Source organism: Cydia splendana, chromosome Z (genome assembly GCF_910591565.1).
Source record: "Cydia splendana chromosome Z, ilCydSple1.2, whole genome shotgun sequence".
Taxonomy (NCBI): Eukaryota; Metazoa; Arthropoda; class Insecta; order Lepidoptera; family Tortricidae; genus Cydia; species Cydia splendana.
In genome coordinates, this window is record NC_085987.1 from 14838046 (window position 1) to 14862634 (window position 24589).

At 37.8% G+C, this 24589-nt stretch overlaps 1 long non-coding RNA gene across 1 annotated transcript; it reads right to left on the reverse strand.

Moving 5' to 3' along the window:
* Window positions 1-1160: 1160 nt before the first annotated feature.
* LOC134804437 (uncharacterized) lies at window positions 1161-21547 on the reverse strand. Its single transcript, XR_010146125.1, has 3 exons — window positions 21010-21547; window positions 12350-12476; window positions 1161-1271 (listed from the first exon to the last, which is right to left on the reverse strand). It is a non-coding gene; the product is annotated as an uncharacterized LOC134804437 (long non-coding RNA).
* Window positions 21548-24589: the final 3042 nt, after the last annotated feature.

Consider the following 24589-nt stretch of genomic DNA (forward strand, 5'->3'; position numbering starts at 1 on the left):
GTTACGAATCCGTGAGTGAAGTGTGCCTTTGAGATATGTGAGGCAGTTTGAATAAATACCAATTTACGTAAGGTAAAGGATCGGCAACACTGCTGCTTTAAAAATGTTGATGCACCGATTACGCAGCATGCAAATATATAACAAAAACGAAACACATAAGAGAGTCAGTGCATAGGTATACGTTGAGTAAAGTTTCAGTATGGACATTCCTATAAATGACATTGTACCAATGCGATATTATAGTTCGAATAAATAGGAAGGATAAGATATGGAGTATCACAACGAGTAGGAAAATTCACGTACATCGGTGCGTGGAAACCATTGACAAGGGTTACCCAATTTGGGCTAAGTAACGCTTTTTCAGATGAGTAACACAAATTATCTGAAAGTAGATTAATCAATCGTTACGCTGGACCAACCCACGTAGCGTAGGTTTACGAGTAACTTTAGCCCACCCCCTTTCCTGAGGGCCTCGGCGAGGCCGCGATTTCACCACTCGGTACACAAGTCATCAATTTTACCAAGACACGAGAGTTGGAATCCTGTTAATTAAACTATGTCGCCAAATTAAACCAGTACCTACTATCGCCGGAGACAACGTGGCGTAATACGGCGCGGAGCGAATAGACACCTTCAGGCACGCGTCGTGGGTAGAAGTTGTAGCTCAATTACTTTCTTACTACGCACTTATTTATACAAACATGTACAAATACCTAATACCTTGTCGTGTACCTACGCGCTGCTATATTTATTAAAACGGTCACGAAATTTTCTGTTTTACCTCCTTACATTTATGTAAATATTTACATAAGTGGGTATTCATACATTTTGTTTACCTTGCGAGGGTCGAAATATACGTTTTTTGCGGCATAAATGGCCGTATCTTTGTTTTAAGTTAACTTAGAAGTTGATTTTTCCACAGCCGCAAAGGGCTGTAAACATAAGTATATGGTTTTAATTTTAACTCGATACCTCCATGCGTTCCCGAGATAAAGGGTCTTGACAGACAGATCGACGGACGGACGGACAACAAAGTGATCCTATAAGGGTTCCGTTTTTTTTTCTTCTTGAGGTACGGAACCCTAAAAACGCCATGAATTTATAAAGTTTTGACACAGAAGTAACGAAAATATGTACGAAGATTGAGCACTAACCTATGAGACTGTGCCGGCTGGCACCGAGGCAGTGCGCGGGCGGCGAGCCGGCCGCACGCAGCGCGCCGAGCGCGCCGCCGCCGCCGCCGCCGCCCAGCGCGCCCTCCTCCAGCGCACCTGTCATCACATAACATCACATTAGTTAGTCATCACATTGGTCACCCCGAGCGTAGCTCCAAGAAAGCCGTTCCAAGATTGTACCTAAGAAGTTACTTAAAGGGCCTCTTGCATATGTACGTGTCAAGGTTGACAAAAACGCATTGGCGACCATAGGGCGGACGCTTTCTTTGCCCAGACTGCCCAGAGGTTAAAGGCGATCATCGAGTGTATTTGATGAAATATACTGTAATTGCTTTGAACATAATTAACAAAATATCTGGGAGACCGAGCTTTGCTCGGAATAAATACAAAAATATTCTAATATGCGCGTTTTCCCACTGATAAGACCTAGCTAGATCGTTTTTTCGCCATTTTCATTCATTCATTCATATGAATCATATGACATTCATATTCATTCATTCATATACAACGAAAATGGCGAAAAAACGATCTAGTTAGGTCCAGAATTGCTCGTTTAAAAGTATAACTGGTATGATACAAAATAAGGATGTTTTCTTTCCCCAGTTATAGACAGTGGATATGGCGACATATCCTTTAAAATAGTCTATTAAATTATTAAGTTATTAAGTTATTATTAAGTTAATGTCTATTAATGAAACGCAGCTCAGTAAAAGATTGCCGGTGTATAAAAAGTGATTTTAAAATACATACCTACCTACTTATTTAACAGGATTTATGGTTTACGTCTTGTCGTCTCTTTACTATTTTTTTTCACTTATACTCTTTTTATAATCAGAAATAGGAACTTAATGGATCCATTATTTTGATTTTATTAAAACGAATAAATAATAAAGTAAGTAAGTTAAAATAGTCTGCTGCGTTGGGCACGTAGAACGATTGAATGAACAGAGCTCCGCTGAAATTACTGAATGGCAAAATAGAGAGACGCCATAAAAGCGGTATGTCTGAGCTCGGGTGACTGGACGGCGTAAAAAACGATAGGGGGTAGTCGAAGAAAGAAAGGCAATGAACGGACCAGAAAGGAAAATGTTTCTCGACCAGACCGACCCACCTCGGGCTGTACCTAGTAAAGCTAATTAAGGATAAGGATAAGGAAAATGAATATAAAATATATCCGATAAGACCTAATTAGCGTAAAGTGAAGAAGCAAAATTTAATAATACCCACTAATACCTATAGGAGGATTGAAACATAATCGGCTTTCAATATTTAACCCAAGGAATACAGGCAAAATACGGCAAGAATAAACTTCGTTCACCTAGCAGCTCGGCTACTTTACAATAAAATGGATTGCAATTTCCTGCGAAGAGACGTCTGCCGCATGCCGTGAATGTATATAACAACTAAAGGAAACCCTCCAAGCCGCGCAAACTTGTGCTTTCATCCCATACAAATGGAATGTATCTTAACTGTAACCGACGCCAAGGGTGAGTTTTAATGATTGCTGAGAAGTTTTACTCGTACAATCAAGAATAATGGAAACGGCTATCTTTGGCCAAGAAATATTATATATGCTACTGTAGAAACCCGTTTAATTTAATATAAAACGCTATTTCTAATGTATACTAGTATTCCTAAATGCCTAGGTTTAAACTGGTTTTTAGCAAAGTGCCTTAGCGTTGGTTAAAATACAACAGAATCCTAAACATATATAGTTCAAACATTAATATAAATATTTAAAATACGGTAATATAATTATATAAATAAACAGAAATCGATAATTCGATACCAGGTAAACGCAGCTGATTGGTTTAGGAAGTGAACACATATTTGAATAAGGGATATATGACCCCGTCTCGACCGTGTTAAGCGCAATGTTTTTCATCACACTTGCTAGCATTACTGCAAATATTTGTGTCAGATTATAATAATATAATTTTTAAATGTCGGATTATAATAGTATTACAGAGACCGGTAAATGGCATTTTGTGGTAATTTGTGGATGAGATTTGATTTTTACAAAGAATAGGAATCCACGAATTGCTATGGTAGAGGACTACCTCTCGTTTTAAGAAAAATCTTTATCTATAGAGATAATTACGACTTTCAAACGAGTTTATTCGCAGTTTGCGAGTCACTAATGTTGTAAGTATGCCATATATTTTTACGAAATAATTTAATAGATACACGCCAGTCATCGCCATCGCTCAGTCTTCAATACATAATTTTGCATCGGAGATAGCTGCACTCCGTAAATATCCCAAAGCAGTAATTTGGCACATCTTCAAACTTCGCAACCAAAAAGAGAAAAAGAACAAGCGAAATATATTCCAAATTATTGTTATGCAAAGATTGCAACTGATCTACAATTCAAATTTAGCAACTGGTAAAGTTCTTAATGAAGTTTAAAAAGACACCATACAAAAACTCTTGTTATAAATAGTATAGATATTAAAAGTAATAAATTCAATAAAGTAGATATAATAAAAACTCAAAAAGTTAAGAATATCCAATTAATAAAATTAGTTTTTTATTGTTTCAGCACACAGTATTGCTACACTTTCGCTGCAACGAGGAAAGTGGCAGGATACATACAGGTTTTGAAAAATAATGAAAGGAGTCTTATTTTTATGTGGTGGTGCAGTTTTTCTCCTCACCTTACTGGAATTCTCATAAAGAGCACTGTAGGATTTTCATTATGGACATAGAGAAATATAAGTAAAGAAAGAGTGGTAACTCCATACATCAGTTTTCTTACCAAAACGCGAGTTATTTCGTAGTTGACATCTAGCTAGTGTCAAGTAGCGGAATTTATCAGTACTGCTAGTTGATAATAGATGTCGCGACGAACGAAAACTCTAATGCTCAACAATTTTCAGCTAACATTATAATCGGATTACCCGGGATTCTATTTTCAACTCCTTCTGCTTATAATATTAGTTGTAAATTGTTTTAGCAGTACATTTTTCCTCATTAGCGTCACTTGTGACATCTGTTAGTGGTACTACTGATAATTCCACTACTTGCCGTTAGATGTCGACTACGAAATAACTCGCGATTTGGTAAGAAAGCTGATGTATGGAGTTACCACTCTTTCTTTACTTATATTTCTCTATGATTATGGACAATCAAAAATATTAAAGAAAAAACAAAATCATTAATTCATTATTCTACAGATTTAGCAGATGGAAAGTTGCGTGAAAATCCATTTAGGCAAATCAAATTAGATTTTTTCGAAGAATTAATTCCCAGCAAGCTGGAAATCGTTTGAAACACCTTCATTTGGTCCTAAATGCGTATAATGCGTATCGAGTTTGTGCAAACCCAGGAGATGTGCATAAAATTTTGCTCTTATTCAGTTTTGCTCGTAGCTCGAAAACAGTACCTACGTCCGACGCAAAATTTCCTCTAATCATGATGAATTGATATCTGAGGACCCTAAAGGTAAAAAATGGCCCCCATTTTGAATGTCTTTATTTTTGGTATACCTAATCATGTTAAAATCTGATAATTACTTTTCATCAGTGTCTGGTCCACACAACCGGTAATTGATGGTGGGTGCCTTCTACATCGAGTGGTTTGGGAATCCAAGGAAAAAATCATCTCCCAAGGCTCCCAAAATGTATGCACACCTTCTGGGATTGTGCTAACTCAGATTACACGCATTTAGGACCAAATGAAGGTATCGAAACGAAGTCCACCTTGCCGAGAATTAATTCCGCAAATCGCTTATTGGATCTAATTTTATTGACGTAATTAGTTACTGTACCTACTTTTTTTTTTTAACTTCCGATAAAATCTACGAATTGCTATTTTCCGGTTTTTTTATTTTTTTTATTTATTATAGACGTCAAATGTATTTTTTTTTAATTAGATTGAGCAACCTCTGCCCTTGTAACCCACTTTTGGAATTACCACAATCTGTCACGCGTCAAACGGCGATTGGCCATCGGTTCAACATCATAAATGTGACGTCCCACGGTCAAAGGTACCTTATGGCGGGTATGGAGTTATGCATACCCCAGTAATCTACAATAAATAAGCTATCGATAACACAAAAGATCAACCTTCTAGGTTGCGTAGTTACAGAGATATGATTTTTTGAAAATAATGTTGTGAAATGAGCAACTTTACGATAGAGAAGTATTAAGTTTAGCCGCCTAAAAAACTATGTTCCTGAAGTAAGTTACATAGTTGACTACAAATAATAATGCCTTATATATCTGAGATTAAAAAAATATTGCGACTTGTTCTGTAATGCAAATAGAAACTTTTGATATCGACTGATTTATGTGTATACTAACCAATCTCTTGAAAATAAAGTTTTATTTCATTTTCACGATTGATTGCAATGAGCTCTCAAGATTTAAATTTTATCTATTAGAAAACGACACTGACAGACAGTTTAAGCAAAAAACAATACCGATTTAGAGGTGAAAATGTATTTTCTGACTTTTTCATATAAAATCACAAAATTGAATATTTTTACTTTTAATGTGACACACAATCAATTTTTCTGAGCACATATGAAAGAAATTCTGTCATTCAAATGAAATAAATCCTAAAACCCCAACTAAATACTATATTTAACCCCTTATGCCACTTTAAACTTACATAACAATAACAGTATTTGCTCCATACATTTACGAAAAGGTACCTTATGGAAATAAATCTAATAATACATCACTACAAAATATCAATCATATTATAGTTTATCTTTTATGAATAGAAAATATTAATTTACATTAAACTGCCCCCAATTTAATTAAGTCTTCGTCATAATAATCTTAAAAAAGACCAATAATTTGTATGTAATGAAAAAGTACCTTGTGGTCAAGTTACATGATGAGGCATGATGATGATGGAACAGTTAGGATAAACTAATAATATTTTGGGGTTAAGATGGTATAAATCGTCTATTTCTTATCAATAATATATTTCGGTTGCTATTGAAGATAAGCGGCATTGAGGTTCAATGACCTCAGATATTCCATAAGGTAATGCGTCGGGTATTGGCATTTTTCAGCAAACCAATGGCTGATTTACTGCATGCGACCAAACCAAATGAAGATTATTCTAGTTAAGAAAGACTTGACGAGAGTAACTTTGGTATAATAGCAGTCTACTTGGATTTGTGATGTCGGTCTATGTACGGTTATAATATTTGCGAGGCGCCCCAACCAGAACTGAAATTATCAAATTAGTTTTGCAGAATGCTAATACAGTTCTCTACCAAACTTCTTTTCCCGTATTGACTAGTTATTTTGGGAATTTTCAATCTTTTTTCCATAAGGTACCTTTTCTACTAAACTCTGAGACGACATTACTAGGCTTATAACTAACTTATAACAAAAATAAAAACAGGTAAACAAACGTTACGCATTAAGGTTTCAGATCACACAATAAAAAAAAAATGAGCATTTTTTCACCTCTTTTCAAAACATTTAATATCTCCGAAACTAGAAACCCTCATAAGGTACCTTTTCCCGTGGAACGTCACAAATATTCGTTAGCTAATCAAAGCTCTCCTGTAGACGACGTTAATTACGGAAATCAATTACCTGCTTGGCGTTTAAATCTTATAGTCTGACATTGCGGATAACCGAAGAATTTGTAAATTTAAAGCTGTTAGTGTGGACCAAGCTAATTGTTCACATACCTTGACAGAACAAAATGTGGAACCGTCATCATAAACGTTAAATTTCTATGAAACTATGACGTGTATAGTGTCACCCCCATACTTTGATCTGTCAAAGTGGGTGCAGAGTTAGCTTAGACCGACTCTAAAGATTTTATATGGTAAACTATCACCAATAATGAAAAGTACTACAAATTCTGTAAAATAAGTAGGTATTTAACATCAGGATTTAAACACTGGCATCATTTTATCAGTGATCATAAAAGAGAAACAGTACCACTTATGTTCGACGTTCCCTTAATTTCAAACTGTTATAAAATGAAAAAAAAAAATTTAATTGTTTAATTGTGTTGAAACCAATTGCAGTATATTTCATTAAACACTGCGAAAATATAAAAAACGAATAAGACATTCAACGCGTAAAGCTGTAGAAATTTTACAGGCTGTGTCAGTGACATTATGATATATCAAAAACTAGCGACCCGCCAGGTTTCGCACGGGTTACCCTTAACAAATTATACACCTAAACCTGTCTCAAAACCGCATGAAAATCCGTTCAGTAGTTTTTGAGTTTATCGCGAATATACATACATACAGACAGACGCGGCGGGGGACTTTGTTTTATTAGATGTATAGATAGATATTAGATTCTCCAAAATTTCTCTTAAATGTTTCATGAATGGTGCCGTTACTGTACTCTTACTTTATCCGATTTTAATAACAATGTAGTTTTCGTACCTACCTATAGTTTGAATAGGATACTAGTTGTAGTTAGTTGATACTTGGTATTTCTATTATTTTTTATGTTTAAACCATAGAGGTACAAAGTGGAGAAGACTGAGCAGGAAAGCGGACCCCGGCGCCAGGCCGGGAAAACGCTAGGTCGAAGAAGAAGAAGAAGAAACCATAGAGGTACAATAATATAGAGATGAAACGGGGGAGGGGCTAAATGACTGAACGAGATGCACTTATGGAACTTTCAGTAGGAGTAGCAGAGAAAGCGGTATTATTGCTTGTCCTTGTCACAGTCTCACTTTTTGTTTGTTCCCCACCATAAATTTAGTATGGTTTATGGTGGGCAACAAATAACCCGACCGAATTACGTAGATTGTTTTTGGTATATTGTCAGGAATGTTAAAACGTGTTTTTAATATTGTCGCATTGCGTATGTTTTGTCCCTCACGGAGGCACGCGTATACCACTTCTATAGGATGCTACCTTCTATGGTTTAAACCGTGTCGAGTATTGAATTCGATATGGTTTAAACATAGAAATTAATGAAGATTAGGCAACTCAATAGTTGTGTGCCAACCGCAAGATTATTAAATATAGATGTGATGGTGTAGTAACAGTGATCTCAAGAGAACTGACACACTGACACTGACTGACTGACTGAACAGTGTGGCTACCACTAGTTTGGCACTGACATCGTTATCAATAGCGTTTATCGAGAACGTAACTTACTTTTTAGTTTCTATGCATCTCGCTCGCATATTAGTGCGAGCGAGATGTATAGAAAGTAAATTACGTAGACGGTAGCGTATATGTCAGTTTTGACACTGTCTGTGACTCACGGTACGGGTCCAGATGACCAAAGAAAATAAAACCCAGCCAGATCTCTGTTCTGTTTTAGAGTGAAAATTATGTTTAAGTAGTTTATTTTTAGTGTTTCGTACAAAACTTTGTTCACGGAACACTTATGGGATCACTTCTGTCTTGAAAATCAGTTAAATGCGTTTTTCTCAGAGACCGTTTGACGTAGATACCTAAAATTTGGAACAGTTATAGCAATTACCACCACGCATATTGTAAATAAGTCAAAACTGCTTATTTCTTATTTAAGGGGGAAATTTGAAGGTTGAGAGGGGTAGGTTAAAGTTTTTTTTATTTGTAAGAATCATGTGGGGTACCATTAGAAAGCTTGCAAAAAATTGAGTCGATGGACTGATTTTGACTTCATTTTAGAGTGCAATAGTTTCGATAAAAAATGCATTTAAAGTTGCAAGTTTTCATACAAAAATTTTCACCTCTATCCTGGCGATTTTCGCGAAAACTATAGCTAACAGGCAGCTGACCAGTCTATACCCAACTTAAACAAGCTTGGAAACGGCGGGAAAATTATCAGCTTAACTTTATCTTTATTAGTTTTTCAACTGCAGCCTGATCTTTGGTTGCTTAGGGCTAGCTAACTGATGCTTACACTGGTCATTTCATATTAGGAAGTAGTTTTAGCGAGAAAGATCCTTAGTAAAAACTTTGGCATTGAAATTAATGACTTATGTCTTTGACACAAAGTTTAATTCTGCTTGCTTATTTTTGTGGGATATTTAATTTTATCTGAATAAGGCTATAAGTATGACAGAGATTTACAAAATACAACGTTATTATATTGCAAATAAGTTTAAATTTCGAACGGGCTTTCCAACCATTGGACAGCTCAATGTGCTCAGTAAGAATCATATTTATTATTGCAGTTTATCTGAAAAATTCAAATTAAGAATCCCGTTCTTCACTGTCGTTGTGTTTTTTTTTCACAATAGGACACATAGAGTTAGTAAGGCGTATAGAGATAATAAAGTCATTAAATATTTTTTGACAGCTATGGCCTCATCTATAGATTTTATTGAGAGTATCTGATTCGTCGAAACAATATACACAATATTCCTTTTCATTAAGTACCATTACATTTATTTATTAATTGTATATAATTAATATGTACGTAATACGTTTATAGCTATAAACGTCTTCCAAAATTATTTTCTCGTAACAGGACGGGATCTGGTTAGACGGACTCTACATTTTTTAGCAGTTCTAAATAATATTAAAGTCTATATATATGGCATGGAATAGCTCGCAGGCCGCTGGCATTAAAATACGCTCTTATGTTAGCGCCTGCGGCGCCATTTATACGAACAGGTCGGGCGAAGTCCGAGATTCAGCGCGCTCCGCGCGCTGTTACTTACAGGGCGCCTGCGCCGCCCTTCACAGTAACAGAACGGGCGAAGGCCGACATACAGCGCGTTCCGCGCGCTGTTACTTACAGGGCGCCTGCGGCGCCCATCACACTAGCAGGTCGGGGGAAGCCCGACTTTCAGCGCGCTCCGCGCGCTGTTACTTACAGGGGGCCTGCGGCGCCCATTACACTAACAGGTCGGGCGAAGCCCGACATTCAGCGCGCTCCGCGCGCTGTTACTTACAGGGCGCCTGCGGCGCCCATCACATTAATAGGTCGGGCGAAAAGATTTTACTCAAAATTATTATAATACATCAAGCATTCGCGAGATGCGCGACTTCGGTATTCAAACACAAAGCAATAGTACAAGAGTCTAACTAAATGTGAAGGCCAAAGGCTGAGCTCTGCGTAGGACCGATTCGAAGGTCCGAAGCGTCCGACAGACGCGCGCCTCCCGTAACTTTTCCAAGTATTATAAAGTACAAGTGTCTAAATCGCAAGATCCAAAGGCTGTAGTCGCGTTGGGCCGAAGGCCTGAAGCATCCAGGAGGTCAGTTCTAAACACACGTCAATAGTACAAGTGTCTAAATGCCAAGGCCGAAGGCCGAGCTCCGCGTAGGGCCGAAGGCCTGAAGCCTGCAGGATGTCAGTGGTTAAACACAGAATTGACATCCTGGACGCTTCGGGCCTTCGGCCCTACGCGGAGCTCGGCCTTCAGCCTTCGCATTTAGATACTTATACTATTGTTCTGTGTTTAAGCACTAACATCCTGGACGCTTCGGGCCTTCGGCCCTAAGCGGAGCTCGGCCTTCAGCCTTCGCATTTAGATACTTATACTATTGTTCTGTGATTAAGCACTTAAATCCTGGACGCTTCGGGCCTTCGGCCCTACGCAGAGCTCGGCCTTCGGCCTTCGCATATAGACACTTGTACTATTGTTCTGTGCTAAAGCACTGACGTTCTGGACGCTTCGGGCCTTCGGCACTACGCGGAGCTCGGCCTTCAGCCTTCGCATTTAGACACTTGTACTATTGTTCTGCGTTAAAGCACTAACATCCCGGACGCTTCGGGCCTTCGGCCCTACGCGGAGCTCGGCCTTCGGCCTTCGCATTTAGACACTTGTACTATTGTTCTGTGTTAAAGCACTGTCCTAAAAACAGGCAAACAACCTCTGTAAAATGTAACGATGCGAGCGGAACACTAAATGCCTCGAGCTATCTCGGGCTTGGCCAAATTATTTATTTTTTGTTTGACCGGCTATAGTTTTATTTCGTAAGAAGGTAACTACTTATCGCGGTAACCAAAGACAAAATTAAGGGAAAATATTTAGTTCTAGAAGTGTAGCGATAACTAACTCTAACACCGCGGGTTCAACTTTGATATTAAAGAACGAAACATATTAGGCACTTACAAATTATTTCAAAACAAAATTTGGCCGCAGTGGTGCGGCAAATTAGTAAACAATCATTGTTTCAACACAAAACCTAAACAAATGTTAAACTTCGGATGGGTTAAGTACATAGTACTTAGTAGAGCGACCACGTGCACACGACAAAGTTCCCAACTTGTGTTCGGGAAGCGTGTGTCTTTTTATTATTCATTTCAACTTAACACATTCAGTGCCAGCCCGAGCTACGCGCTACGAGCGTAGCCGATAACACGGGAAAAACCGTATGTAGCGAAAAGCGCCTAAGAACAGTGAACTCCCCTAGGGAGTCACTGGCACTGAATGTGTTAAATCCACTGCTTCGGTTTTCCGGCTGTCATTGTATTTAACTCGCAACAAATGCATTCAACAGCAACAACGTTTCCCTCTAACTGTATTGTATAATTAAAACTTAAGAATTTATTTATTTTAAACTTTATTGCACAGTAAAAAATAAGTCCAAATGGCGGATTAATGCCGGAATTAAGGCATTGTCTACCAGCCAACCATAGGGCAAAACAGAAATTCTCGAATGTGGGTGCAGTGAGAAAAGTAATTCGGTAAACAAGAAAATAATGACATTACTTTAGGAGTATTTTAAAGGTAGTGTAGGTAAGGCAATTTTATATTGCACGCTCGTGGAGTATGAAAATAAATTTTACGACTAGTGTTTAAAGTGTTTTTTAGAAATCTTTGTATGTATAAATAAGAACAATACTCGTGTGTTTATTATACGAGTATTATAGGTAGGTACAAGTATTTGCTGTTCTTTCGTTGCTTTGACTGACAGCGACTTATCTATCTATCTATATAAATAAAATAAAAAATAAAAAAGCCTTTTATTTCTTACTTGCATTTGTAGATTACAATTTTCATATTAACCTAAGTATTACTATTTCCTAATGTTAGTACTTCCTCTATATAATAATTTAATAATTAATAATCTAGATTTATAAAAATAATCCTAAGTGTTAAAAGTAATGCTGAGTCTAAGTGTTTGTGTATGTACCTACATACGTTTTTTTATTACTATGGTTCTGTTGCAAGAACCCCTGTTTGGGTATAGGCCTCCTCCAAACCGCTCCATCTATCTGCAAAAGTACATAAATGAAAAACCTGACTATAACTATCACAGCTAGTAAATCGAAAAGACGTACCCGTGAACGTGGCGGTCGTGGTGTGTCCGGCTAGGTCGGGGCGGGCGCGCGCGCCGCCCGCATGCTATCAGCTGGCCGCCACCGGCGCTGACATCTCCCCCGCCAACTCCCGCTCACCGTCTTGCGCCTGCACATATCACAACCGGGCATAATAAACACCTAGCTAACTTAACTAATCGCTTCTTTCGCTAATCGCTTGGCTGCGTATACTTAATATAAGATTTATGTATGTGTACATTTAAAGGGCCGTATTCAGAACACTTAAAATCACACAGTAATTTCGATATTTAATTGCGGTCTAAGATTGGATCTATTGTCTAATTGGATAAATTAGTTTTTTCATCACACTTGCTTAGGGTTACCAGACGTCAGGAATTTTCCTGACATGTCAGAAATTTTGGCCGTTTGTCAGGAATGCGGCCGGAATACGAACCAAGTATAAATGAGTTTTACTTTTGAAATACTGACGTTCATAATTATGTTTAAAAATATTTAATTTGACTAATTTAATAGCCCTTTTTTTAAACAAGCAGATACGTCTGCGAGCGATACTCCAAATTTTTAATTTTTTTCCTTGAGTATAAAATTTAATAGCCGTTGTAAATATTTTTACATAATTTTCAATCGTGGCAGAATGCCGGATCGGTGCCTTCGTTACCTGACCCGTCAAAAAATTAGATACAATATGGTGGACGAATGTTTGAAATGTCACCGTATTTAAGAATTATTTCGCTTAAAATTTAGTTTTTTCTTCGCAAGTGTGATGAAAAATACTGTGTGTTACTCCGGGGGTAAGAATATTGCAAACTCGGGTCAGCCTGCGGATGTCGTGTTTTAACACCGTCGGTTCCAATATTTCCCTTAACCCCCTCGTTGCACAATGTACTATTGAGCCCTCATTTTTAAAGTCTGTGCGGAAAGAGAAGAGTCGTGGAATGTATCCCCCAATACATTCCACGACTCTTCTCTCTCCGAAAGACTATTTACCTTGAACATACAAATTGGTATCTTATTTTGTTATGATGCGGCGGTGCATCTCGCTCGTATGAAATAATGACTTACGTTAGGCCGGGACGGGGCCGGGCCGGAGCTTTAGCGCTTCGTTTTCTATGGAAAGCACGACACGATAGAAAATGACATGTCGGACGCCTCGGCCCGGGCTTGGCCCGATCTAGTGTGAGCCATCCCATTTATATTGGTGCGAGCGAAAGGCATTGCGAGTAAGAACCCGAATACGACCCAATTTTCGACTGCGTCCAATTCAACTTACAAATTGATGTCTTATTTTGTTATCATTCACCTGTGCATCTCGCTCGTAGGTTATGTAATTACATCAGTCTAATCTTACAATAAAAAACATCCTTGGAGTCCTTGGAGGAATGTGAAACTATGTTTTGCAAGCAATAAAAAGTTGTGCTCCCTGGGTAATTTGCAAAAAACTGCAAAAATATCGGAGCTTTTTCAGTTTTTGCACTTTTATTATAAAACTATGGGTTTTTGGTCAAAACTTGCTATGTAATGTTAAAAGAACATTAAATTTGGAACAATTTAAGCCCATGTACAGAGCCGCATGTTAAATAGTTCAAGAGATATGGAACATTAAAAAAAGGGTATTTTTTCCTTAGAATGAAATTTTTAGTATTCCGATATTTCAGGACAAATATTGGCACAATCGCTCATGCTATGATATATATTGCGATGAATAAAGTTGTAGCAAATTTAATTACCTTTCATTTAAGTGCAAGAAAGGGTCAGTAAGTTCTACAGTTCTCTAGTTATCGTAAAAAAATGAAATTGCTATAATGAGGAAGGCAACTAATGTATAACAATAACAATAACAATATTTTTACTGACAATAAAAATTTAACAGGGACGTTACAGTGAACCCCCACTAGGCATGGCCTGTATCGCGGGGGCCATGATCATCACGAGTTACCAGTGATAAAAAAATATAATTATAAATAAATAAATAAATAAATAAATATTATAGGGACATTCTTACACAAATTGACTAAGCCCCACGGTAAGCTCAAGAAGGCTTGTGTTGTGGGTACCCAGACAACGATATATATAAATTTCCGATATACATAAAGTTCTTAATATGTAATTTTTTTTTATGTATCAACCGGCACAAAATAGTTAGCTGTGGGAAGCTGTGCACATGTTGCAAGCGTAGTCTATTTTTTATCGTGGACCAGGCATCAAGAAGTGATTGACGCGCCTGCTGCCTTTTTAGACGAATTAACAATTGATTTTGATGAAGCAGAATAAAAATATTGTTTTTGTTAGAACTGGATTTTATTTTTGTTCCTCTCGTTATTAAACAATATAACAACAGCAACGCAATATAACAGCAGCTATCCAAAGTATTTTAGAAATAATTCCAAATGGAGAACTGCTGTCACCTTTGGGCAGGAGCACCTGGATGCCAGCTTGGACCCTTCGACTCAGTCCAAAGGCGCGCTGTACGAATCGTCGATGACCCCAAACTCACAAGCGGTATTGAACCTTTAAGTCTAAGGAGAGACTTTGCCTCCTTGTGTGTGTTCGACCGCTTGTACAATGGGCTGTGCTCTGAGGAACTATTTGACATGATGCCAACGGCCGCTATCTATCTATCACCGCACCGCTCGCCGTCGGCAGGGTGTTCATCCTCACACCCTAGAACCTAAATGGTCGCGTACTGTGCAATTTAAGAGGAATTTCCTCCCGCGGACGCTCCGGCTGTGGAATGAGCTCCCTTCCGAGGTTTTCCCGAGGGTCTACAGTATGGGGTTCTTCAAAAAAGGAGTGTACAGGTTTTGAAAAGGTCGGCAACACGCATGTAACACCTCTGGAGCTGCAGGCGTCCATAGGCTACGGTGACTGCTTACCATCAGGCGGGCCGTATGCTTGTTTGACACCGATGTAGTATAAAAAAAAATAGTTCTGACTTAATTTATTGCAAAATGTTATAATGATAAGAAATGATTTTTATTTTTTTCTCAATTCTCCCATGGCTTGCAAGTATGCGACTCATATACCACTGAGTAGCAGATACATTTACCTATATACCTAGCCCTATTTCGTTTGTGTACGCTGTGGGTCATATGTCCGAACAAAACGCCCAATGACCTTTTTGCAGTTTTTTGCAAATTACGCAGGGAGCACAACTTTTTTTTGCTTGCAAAACATAGTTTGACATTTTTCCAAGGATTCCAAACAACATACAAAATAAAACAGAAGTACATCACGCATTGTTTTTTAGGGCATTTTTTTGTAAGATGATGACTGATGTAAATTGTGTATTGGAGTGAGCGTTTCAATAAAAAATAATTCTCTAACGTCGCTACTATAGAATAGAAGAATAGCCTGAAGCTACGGGCTACGGCGTAGCAGATCGTGACTAAATGCATGTTAAATAGGTTAAGCACCCAATACACTCGCGAGCAGAAAAATCAACAATGCACAATTTACTTCTCCGCTTATCATATTCACTGCCAGCGACCCGCTAGGCGGGTTCTTTGTTCGTATTCGTAGGCGCTTTACGTTACAATCGGGAAAACCATGGAAAAACTGTGATATCGGCTCGTAGCGCGTAGTTCGCGCTGGCAGTGAATTTGCTAACGTTTTCAACGCCAATTACGTCACATTCGGCAAATTACATCGCCGTCATTTCTTCAAACAATAACTTCCGTTTTGACACTGACAGATCCGATCCATATCGTATCGAGATTTATTTTTGACGTTTATTAAATTTGAATAATGGTCTAAGAGATACGGAAATAGGTTTGCAATTTCCCTCTCCCTCTAGTTAGTGTGCCATACTATCATTATTAATTAATCCGGTCGCCTGGCAGCTGTTCAGCGGTGTGTGTAACAGTGGTTGGGCAACAAAGGGGTTGTAAAAACAATTGAAGGTGTGCAATTTATAGAGGGGACCGAAAACGGGACCTTATAGTAATGAGGTTCCGTTTTTACCCTTTGGGTAACGAAACACGATAAAATTTGACCCAGTAAATGAGATGACTTGGCACTTTTTCGCGCCTTTTGGACGTCAACTGGCACTACTTTTCCCCCAATTTAACGCCTGGCAATATTATATTCGAATTAAATACATAATTAGCTATTATATCACACAAACTCAGAGCTCTATAAATTGTACACCTTCAATTTATTTGACACCTCTCACACCCACCGTTGAACAGGCCAGGAATTAATAATGATAGTATGCCACACTAACTATTAGAGGGATTTCGTTGTTCTATAAATTGCAAACCTATTTCCGTAGCTAGCTCTCCGTCTATAAGGCCAATTGCCGTTACGCCGACACAAAGCATTTTCGCTAGTCAATCGCTACAGGCTACGACGTAGCGCTACGCCCGTAGTTTGGTAGGTTTTTATTTTACGCAATCCTAAAAAAAATTGCATTATAGTTCGTTTCTTAGGCATTAGAAAAAGGCGACGCGATCTTGACATATCTTTTAATTGAAAAACGCATTTTAAAAATCAGTAACTATTAGGCCCTTCTCTCACGAGACTATTCAAATGCTACGCGACCGAGATGCAAACCATGGTCGCCTACTGGTATGCTACTTGTTTCCGCACACGGTGCTACGCAAATGGGACTATTTTGTGTCATTTGCGGAACAACATCACCACAAAATCTGAGAAATTATCTTGTCAATTATCTAATAACCCCGCATGCTTCGCTCCCTTGGCAAACCAATTAGTGTGTATAAAAATTTAAATAAATATATTATTACTGACCTAGCAAATTGAATTATTTTCCTATTTCAATCCACGCCTTTTCTGTCACATCTTTTCTTACATAATCAGGCAGCTTATAAATATATAAATATAGATACTTTTCCACCTCTTGAACGAAATTTATATTAAAAGCTTGTTCCGCCGCCATCTTGAGTATACAACGCGTATACGAGTCGAGTAGCGTGCGACCAGCGAGACAGTATCATGCGTCTGATATCAAACGCGTCCTCGACGCGTCTCGTCGTGTGCGAAACGTAGGAAATAAATATAGCGGGTACTCACAAGCGACGCGTAGGATACGCGTAGGTACGAAACACAAATCGCTTGAGAGTAGCCTCGTGAGAGATGGGCCTTACTTATAAAAGCAAAAGAATGTAAATAATCGTAAATGATTAAATTAAAATTTGTTAAATTAACGGCCTCCTAGCCTAGTCGGTAGTGACCCTGCCTACGAAGCAGGAGGTACCGGGTTCGAATCATGGTAAGGGCATTTATTTGTGTGTTCATCAGTCATCACTAATATTTGTTCCTGAGTTATGGATGTTTTCTATGTATATAAGTATTTATATATATGTGTATATTATATATATCGTCGTCTAGTACCCACAACACAAGCCTTATTGAGCTTACTGTGGGACTAGGTCGATCTGTGTAAAAATTGTCCTATAATATTTATTATTTATTTATTTATTTAAATGATTCATAATTGTTAGATTAGACCAAGAAAAGTCTGCAGCGATTTTGATAGCCCACGCAGTGCAAGTGTTATTTATACGTCATAATTTAATAGAAGTTTGACGTTTAAAATAACACTTGCACTGCGTTAGGCTATCAAAATCGCTGCAGACTTTTCTTGGTCTGACTCTACATATTTGCCGTGACTTATTTTTTTTAAAGTGTTTTTCAATAAAAAGACTCGTCTAGATTATTTACCTTTTTTCTAATGCTAAAAAAACGAACTATAGATAAAAGCAAGCTTTGAAACTGAAACGAATCAGACAGTATAAAAGTTCAATGTCCATGTAATTTTATTTTCTATTCCTGAAAAATGACCGGTTTTTCCAAGAACGCAGGAAAAATCCATCCATTTTAGTTCGCGGAAGCGACCAATGAATGCCATTTTTTAAATGAAATTATTTTATCTGTGGGCAGTTTAACTACACTCACGGACAATTTAAAGGAACGTAAAAAACAGTTTAGCTACTAATTTTGGGATTACTTTAGGTGCTGTAATCCAGTAATTAAACCTTTTTCTTGCGGTCCTCTAAATTTGTCCATGACTATTATTAAAGATGTTTTTTTTTCATACTTACTTCAAAAAACCCTGCTTTCATTTGTTTTTGATACTTACTGCATATTTTAGAATTGCTTAAAAAATTTAAAAACCAAAGGATGTATTGAGGGGAGAATGGCAATATCGAACATCCTAAGTCGATTCTTTGGAATGGAACGTGAAGAACTCATATTTTTTCTTGTTTGTTTTCAAATCGTTAATGGTCAAAGTAGGTATAAATATAAACTAAAATCTGATATAGGTTAAGTTACCTACTTGATTCCGACTGTATATCCGATAAGTACCACCGTTTTCTTGGTTTTATAATTCTGGTTCAAAAGTACAAGCAGAAAGAGCATTTGGCTTTTAACTGAATGGAATTGGATTGTTAAATTGTTTCATTCCAAACAATCCAATTCCCTTCAGGCAAAAGCCAAAACCATTCATACTGTAACATCGCTACACATACCATCTATTCAACTACAGCTTGCCTGTTACTCACACTCATCCCACAAATGTTTTCGTTGTCGCCTAGCCTTTAGTCAGCCGGCAAAACGACACACTGATATTCCGACTTCACGTTGATGCCAACAATTTTCCGCGTATATGCAGTAATTGAAATTGTACGTCACTGGAAATTTAAATGTAATACTGATGGATGCCAAATTACTTATGATTCTATGATATCATGATTTTCATTCTATTTTTGAAGTAAAAAAAACGATATAACTTCGTACATAAAGTTTTTCTTGTACTAAATCAGATTAACAGCGTCATTTTAAACAACTAAAAATGTAAGAAACATGTCTAGAATATGGGGATTATTAAATGAGTCCCTATATAGTTAATATATTTCTTAAATTTCCAGTTTTATAACAGGAGTTTATGAGTTATGACTGTTATGAGCTCTTCTGTTAGTTAGTATGTACATTAAGAAGGTAGACTCGGTATACTCGTATATGTGACATTGAATAGGCTTTAAATAAATGTTATAAGTGTGTATGGCGTGTTAATAAGTTTTATTTGTTAAATATAAATCCTGACATGTCAAGTGCTACGTTAATGAAGTGTATAGTGTATATAGTTTGTAGTTAAGCAATCGTATCTACGCAAGCAATACTTCTGCGGGGGTTTTACTAATGCTAACGAACTACAGCTATACGAATCAGTTAATTAATAAAATGTAATTACGTCGCGACTTCGTTGTGAACAATCTCTAAGTAGCTGTAGCGTTACGTAAGCAGTGAACAAAGGCTTTTAATAATACTTATACCTACGCCAAAAAATGATTCAGGCAACGCGCTTGCAATATTCTTAACTCTGTTACAGATATGGGTATATTGGGTATGCAAACAAAAGATATAAGTATGAAATAATGCAATTGATACTATTGCAAATGGTTATGTGGTTCGATATGGTTAAATGGATCTTAATATAATGTAGTACCTAATAATTAAATATACTTTCATTTTTAGCAAGCGAATCATAATTTTGGATTTAATTACATGCTTAAGTATAATTAACAATATTAACGTATTTAATTTACGTACCATAACATTGGGTGTGTTTCATACTTAAATCTTGAACGTAATCAATTATTTTTACAGTACATATGGTGCACTTTCCGTGCCTATGTCGAAAATTTAAACGGCCATACGTACTGTAAAACGTTATACAATAGTTAGGTACCTACACGTGCGAATAGGTAATTCGCAACGCAAGTCGATTTAAAACTTTCCCTTCGGTCGTGTTTTAATTTTTCACCACTCGTTGCGAATTTCCTACTTTCCGCACTTGCATTATAAATAACTATTTATTTAGATAACCTATTTAAAGTCTTATAGTCATAAAAGGTATTGCCTGCAAAAAGTTGCATAAATATTTATTATATTGTGGACTAAATACCTAGGTATAGTAAGGTAGGTATAGTAACATTATGGTACCAGGACTTTTATAACAATGAGACTTTCAAATAAGAACATTGGCATAAAATGATAAATTAAATCAATAGCATAATTTATACTTATTTATAGGGTATTAAACTAAATGTAGCATTTGATAGTAATGCCTTTTACACATGTGGCGTAACTACAACTTGATGCGACTGGTAAGATCGGCAGTTTATGGTTATTAAATCGTCACACCTGTTACATTGGCATTAATGGTAATCGAAGAGGCAGTCTCCCCTACTGTGAGCGGAGCTAATTATAACCTATGATATTCATTGGTCTTTTGGATTGATTAAAGGAAATGAGAGCACCAAATATAATCAATTATACTCAAAGTTAACAATACACGTGCGCAACTTTATCCACTCCCAGTAGAGGTTGAAACACAACCGCAGCTCCCCAGGGGCGGGTAGAGTTAGACTAAGATAACTCTGCAACGATTTTGATAGCACACGCAGTGTAAGTGTTATTTTAAACGTCAAACTTCTATGAAATGATGACGTATAAATAACACTTGCACCACGTATGCTATCAAAATAGTTGCAGACTTTTCTTGGTCTGACTCTAGCTTCGTAATTCATTCATTTTATTCCGAATAAGACTCGCTTGAGCTGATGCTTGCGGAAAATCGTTACCGGCGAACGACAATCGCTATGCGGGGAATCGTCATACGCAACGCACCCACTTACACATGATTCGCGGTCGCGGCTTCTTTACATCGCGCCACAATCGTCGGTCCCGGGGAGCGTGGTCACAGAGCTAAGGACTACACGAGCACATGCACTGCGCGGATACCCGCACCGGTACCTAAGTTCTGACGGTGCTGGTCGGCGCGGACTCGTTGAAGATGACCGGTATACAAGCCAGAGACCCCTGCCGGGCGCGGACGGACAGTGGACCGAGGTCGCGACTCACGTCTCGCGGGACGACGGTCGCACGGAAACGAGGCGCGGCGGTGCGGTACGGAGCGAGCGCTTGCACGGACCAGTGCCGACACACGACAACCTCCGTCGCAATGACGAAGCGCCCGGGTTCGCGCGCGCGCTCTATGACGCAGCCTCCCGAACCTCTCCGATTATCTGCGACAACTCACGAAATAAGGGTGAATAAACCGCCCGCGCCTCCTTTTCTCGCACGGGGAGGAGGTCAAAAGGATTTGGACTCTCTCGTAGCATTTTACAGTTCGATCGCCCTTAGAAAACCTTGAATTCGCCATCGATGTGAAGTTTTTTTACTAGACAGCTATGTTTTTATATAAACGTTGTAATAATCTATTAGAACCACAGTGTATTATATAATATATTACTACTAAAGGATTTACATATTACAATTGATATATGTAGTTATCTAACTTAGATGTAACGATAAGCAATTGGTACTAACGAGCGTAATAATGGAGAAGCCGACGCGACAAATCAACCGACCGCTGCCTTCAGTACCGTCTTTACCATAAGGGCACACGGGGCCCGTACCCAGGGCCCCCATTCTTAGGGGCCCCGAAGGACAGACAGTAACATTATATTTGATTACCTATCCATACTAATCCATACTAATATTATATTATAAATGCGAAAGTGTGTGTCTGTCTGTCTGTCTGTCTGTTACCTCTTCACGCTTAAACCGCTGAACCGATTTTGATGAAATTTGGTTTAGAGATAGTTTGAGTCCCGGGGAAGGACATAGGGCAGTTTTTATCCCAGAAATCCCTCTTTAAGGGGGTGAAAAAAGGGGTGGAAGTTTGTATGGGGAATCAATAACCGCTTAACCGATTCTGTTGAAATTTGGTATACAGATAGTTTGAGTCCCGGGGAAGGATATAGAATATTCTAGAACATTCTAAAGTAGTCTGGAATGTTCCACAATGATCTAGAATGTTCTCAAATATTCGACAACATTCCAGATGTTCAGAAATGCTGTGGAATGCTCTCGAATACTCTCGAATGTTCTAGACTGTTCTAGAAATGTCTGGCCTCCGAGACCCGACACCACCCTCACCAGGTACAAATTTTTGTAGGTATATATTTATTTAAACATTATTGCACAAAATACAAATAAAATGTACAAATGGCGGACTTAATGCCTAAAGGCATTCTCTACCAGTCAACCATAGCCAACCATAACTTCAACTACTCCTACTTCTTCAACTTCAACTTCTACTTCTTCAAATTCTACTTCTTCAACTTCATCTTCTCCAACCTTTTCAACTTCTTCAACTTCTCCAACTTCTTCAACAACTCCAACTTCTTTATCTTCCTAACCTTCTTCGACTTCTGCAACTTCTTCATCTTAGTCAACTTCAACTTCTTCAACTTAAACTTCTCCAACCTATTTAACTTCTTCAACTGCGCCAATGTATTCAACTTCATTAACTTCTTTAACTTCTCCATGTTACAAATTCTTCAAATCTCCAACTTCTTTTATCTTCCTAAACTTCTTCAAGTTATCCAACTTCTTCAACTACAAATTCTTTATTTCAAGTTCTTCGACTTCACCAACTTCTCCAACTTCTCCAACTTCTTCAACTTCTCCAAATACTTCAACTTCTCCAACTACTTCAACTTTAACTTCTCCTACTTCTTCAATTGCAACTTCTCCGACCTTTTCAACTCCTTCAACTTTAACTTCTCCAACTTATTCAACTTCAACTTCTCCTACTTCTCCAACCTTTTCAACTTCAACTTCTCGAACTTCTTCAACTTCTCTAACTTCAACTTCTCCTACTTCTTCAACTTCAACTTCTCCAAACTTTTCAACTTCTTCAACTTCACCTCCAACAACTTCTTCAACTTCTACTTCTTCAACTCTAACTTCTCCAACCTTTTCAACTTCTTCAACTTCTCCTACTTCTTCAACTTTAACTTCAACGTTTTCAACTTCTCCAACTTCAGTAGGAGAACCTACTTCTTCATTTTCTACCTTTTCAACTTCTTCAACTTTTCCCCCTTCTCCAATTTCTCGTACTTCTTCAACTTAAACTTCTCCAACCTTTCAACTACTTCAACTTCTACTTCTCTAACTTCAACTTCTCCTACTTCTTCAAGTTCAACTTCTCCAACCTTTTCAACTTCAACTCCTACTTCTTCAACTTCAGCTTCACCAACTTCTTCAACTTCTACTTCTCTAACTTCAACTTCTCCAACTCGAACTTCTTCAACTTCTCCAACTTCTTCAAATTTCGACTTCTATAACTTCAACTTCTACTTCTGCAATTTCAACTTCTCCAACCTTTTCACTTCAACTCCTACTTCTTCAACTTCTCCTACTTCTTCAACTTCAACTTCTCCAACCTTTTCAACTTCAACTTCGCCAACTTCTTCAACTTCAACTTCTCCAACCTTTTCAACTTCAACTTCGCCAACTTCTTCAACTTCTACTTCTCTAACTTCAACTTCAACATCTCCTGCTTCTTCAACTTCAACTTCTCCAAATTTTTCAACTTCAACCTTTTCAACTTCTTCAACTTCAACTTCTCCAACTCCAACTTTTTCAACTTCTCCAACTTCTTTAACTTCTCCAACTTCAACTTCTCCAACTTCAACTTTTTCAACTTCTCTAACTTTATCAAGTTCTACAACTTCTTTAACTTCTCGAACCTCCAAGTTGGAGTGGAGGTGGAAGTGATGTTAAGATACAAAAATATGGTTGTCTGTAAAGTCGGTTTACGGACGATAATTTTGCGTGATAACGTCATAAGAAATAAAACTCTGAATCTGAATCTGAAAACATTACCATTACATTACGTAACGTAACCATGGCGATCTGTCCACAACGTTACCTTGGAGATTTGTCCACAACGTGACACTTTTTCGTGCATGCATTTATAACGTCAGAATTAATAAATAAATAAAAGAAAATAATATCTTAAATTAAAAAGGGCTCAACAGACCTTTCGTTGCAAATAAAGAATGTTCGCATTTTTGACTAATTAGTCATCCATTTTGGGGGTGAAAAGAAGGATGTAATAAAAAGCAGATTTGTTTAAAAATTATGGTACCCAAATTACTAATTCCACGCAGACGATGTCGCGGGCAAAAGCTAGTAAAAAATAAATGGAAGATCATAGCAGACCAATGTTAGTTTAATTCGCTTTCTTTACTTTCCAAAAGAGCCCCAAATTCTTATGTGCCCAAGGGCCCCAGCATAGCTTAAGACAGCCCTGGCTGCCTTTAATACTTACGAGTAGTACGAGTACCTACCTGGTACCTAGGGCTTGCAATTCGAATATTCGAATATTCGAATTTGTCGAATATTCGGCCTGTTTTGATATTC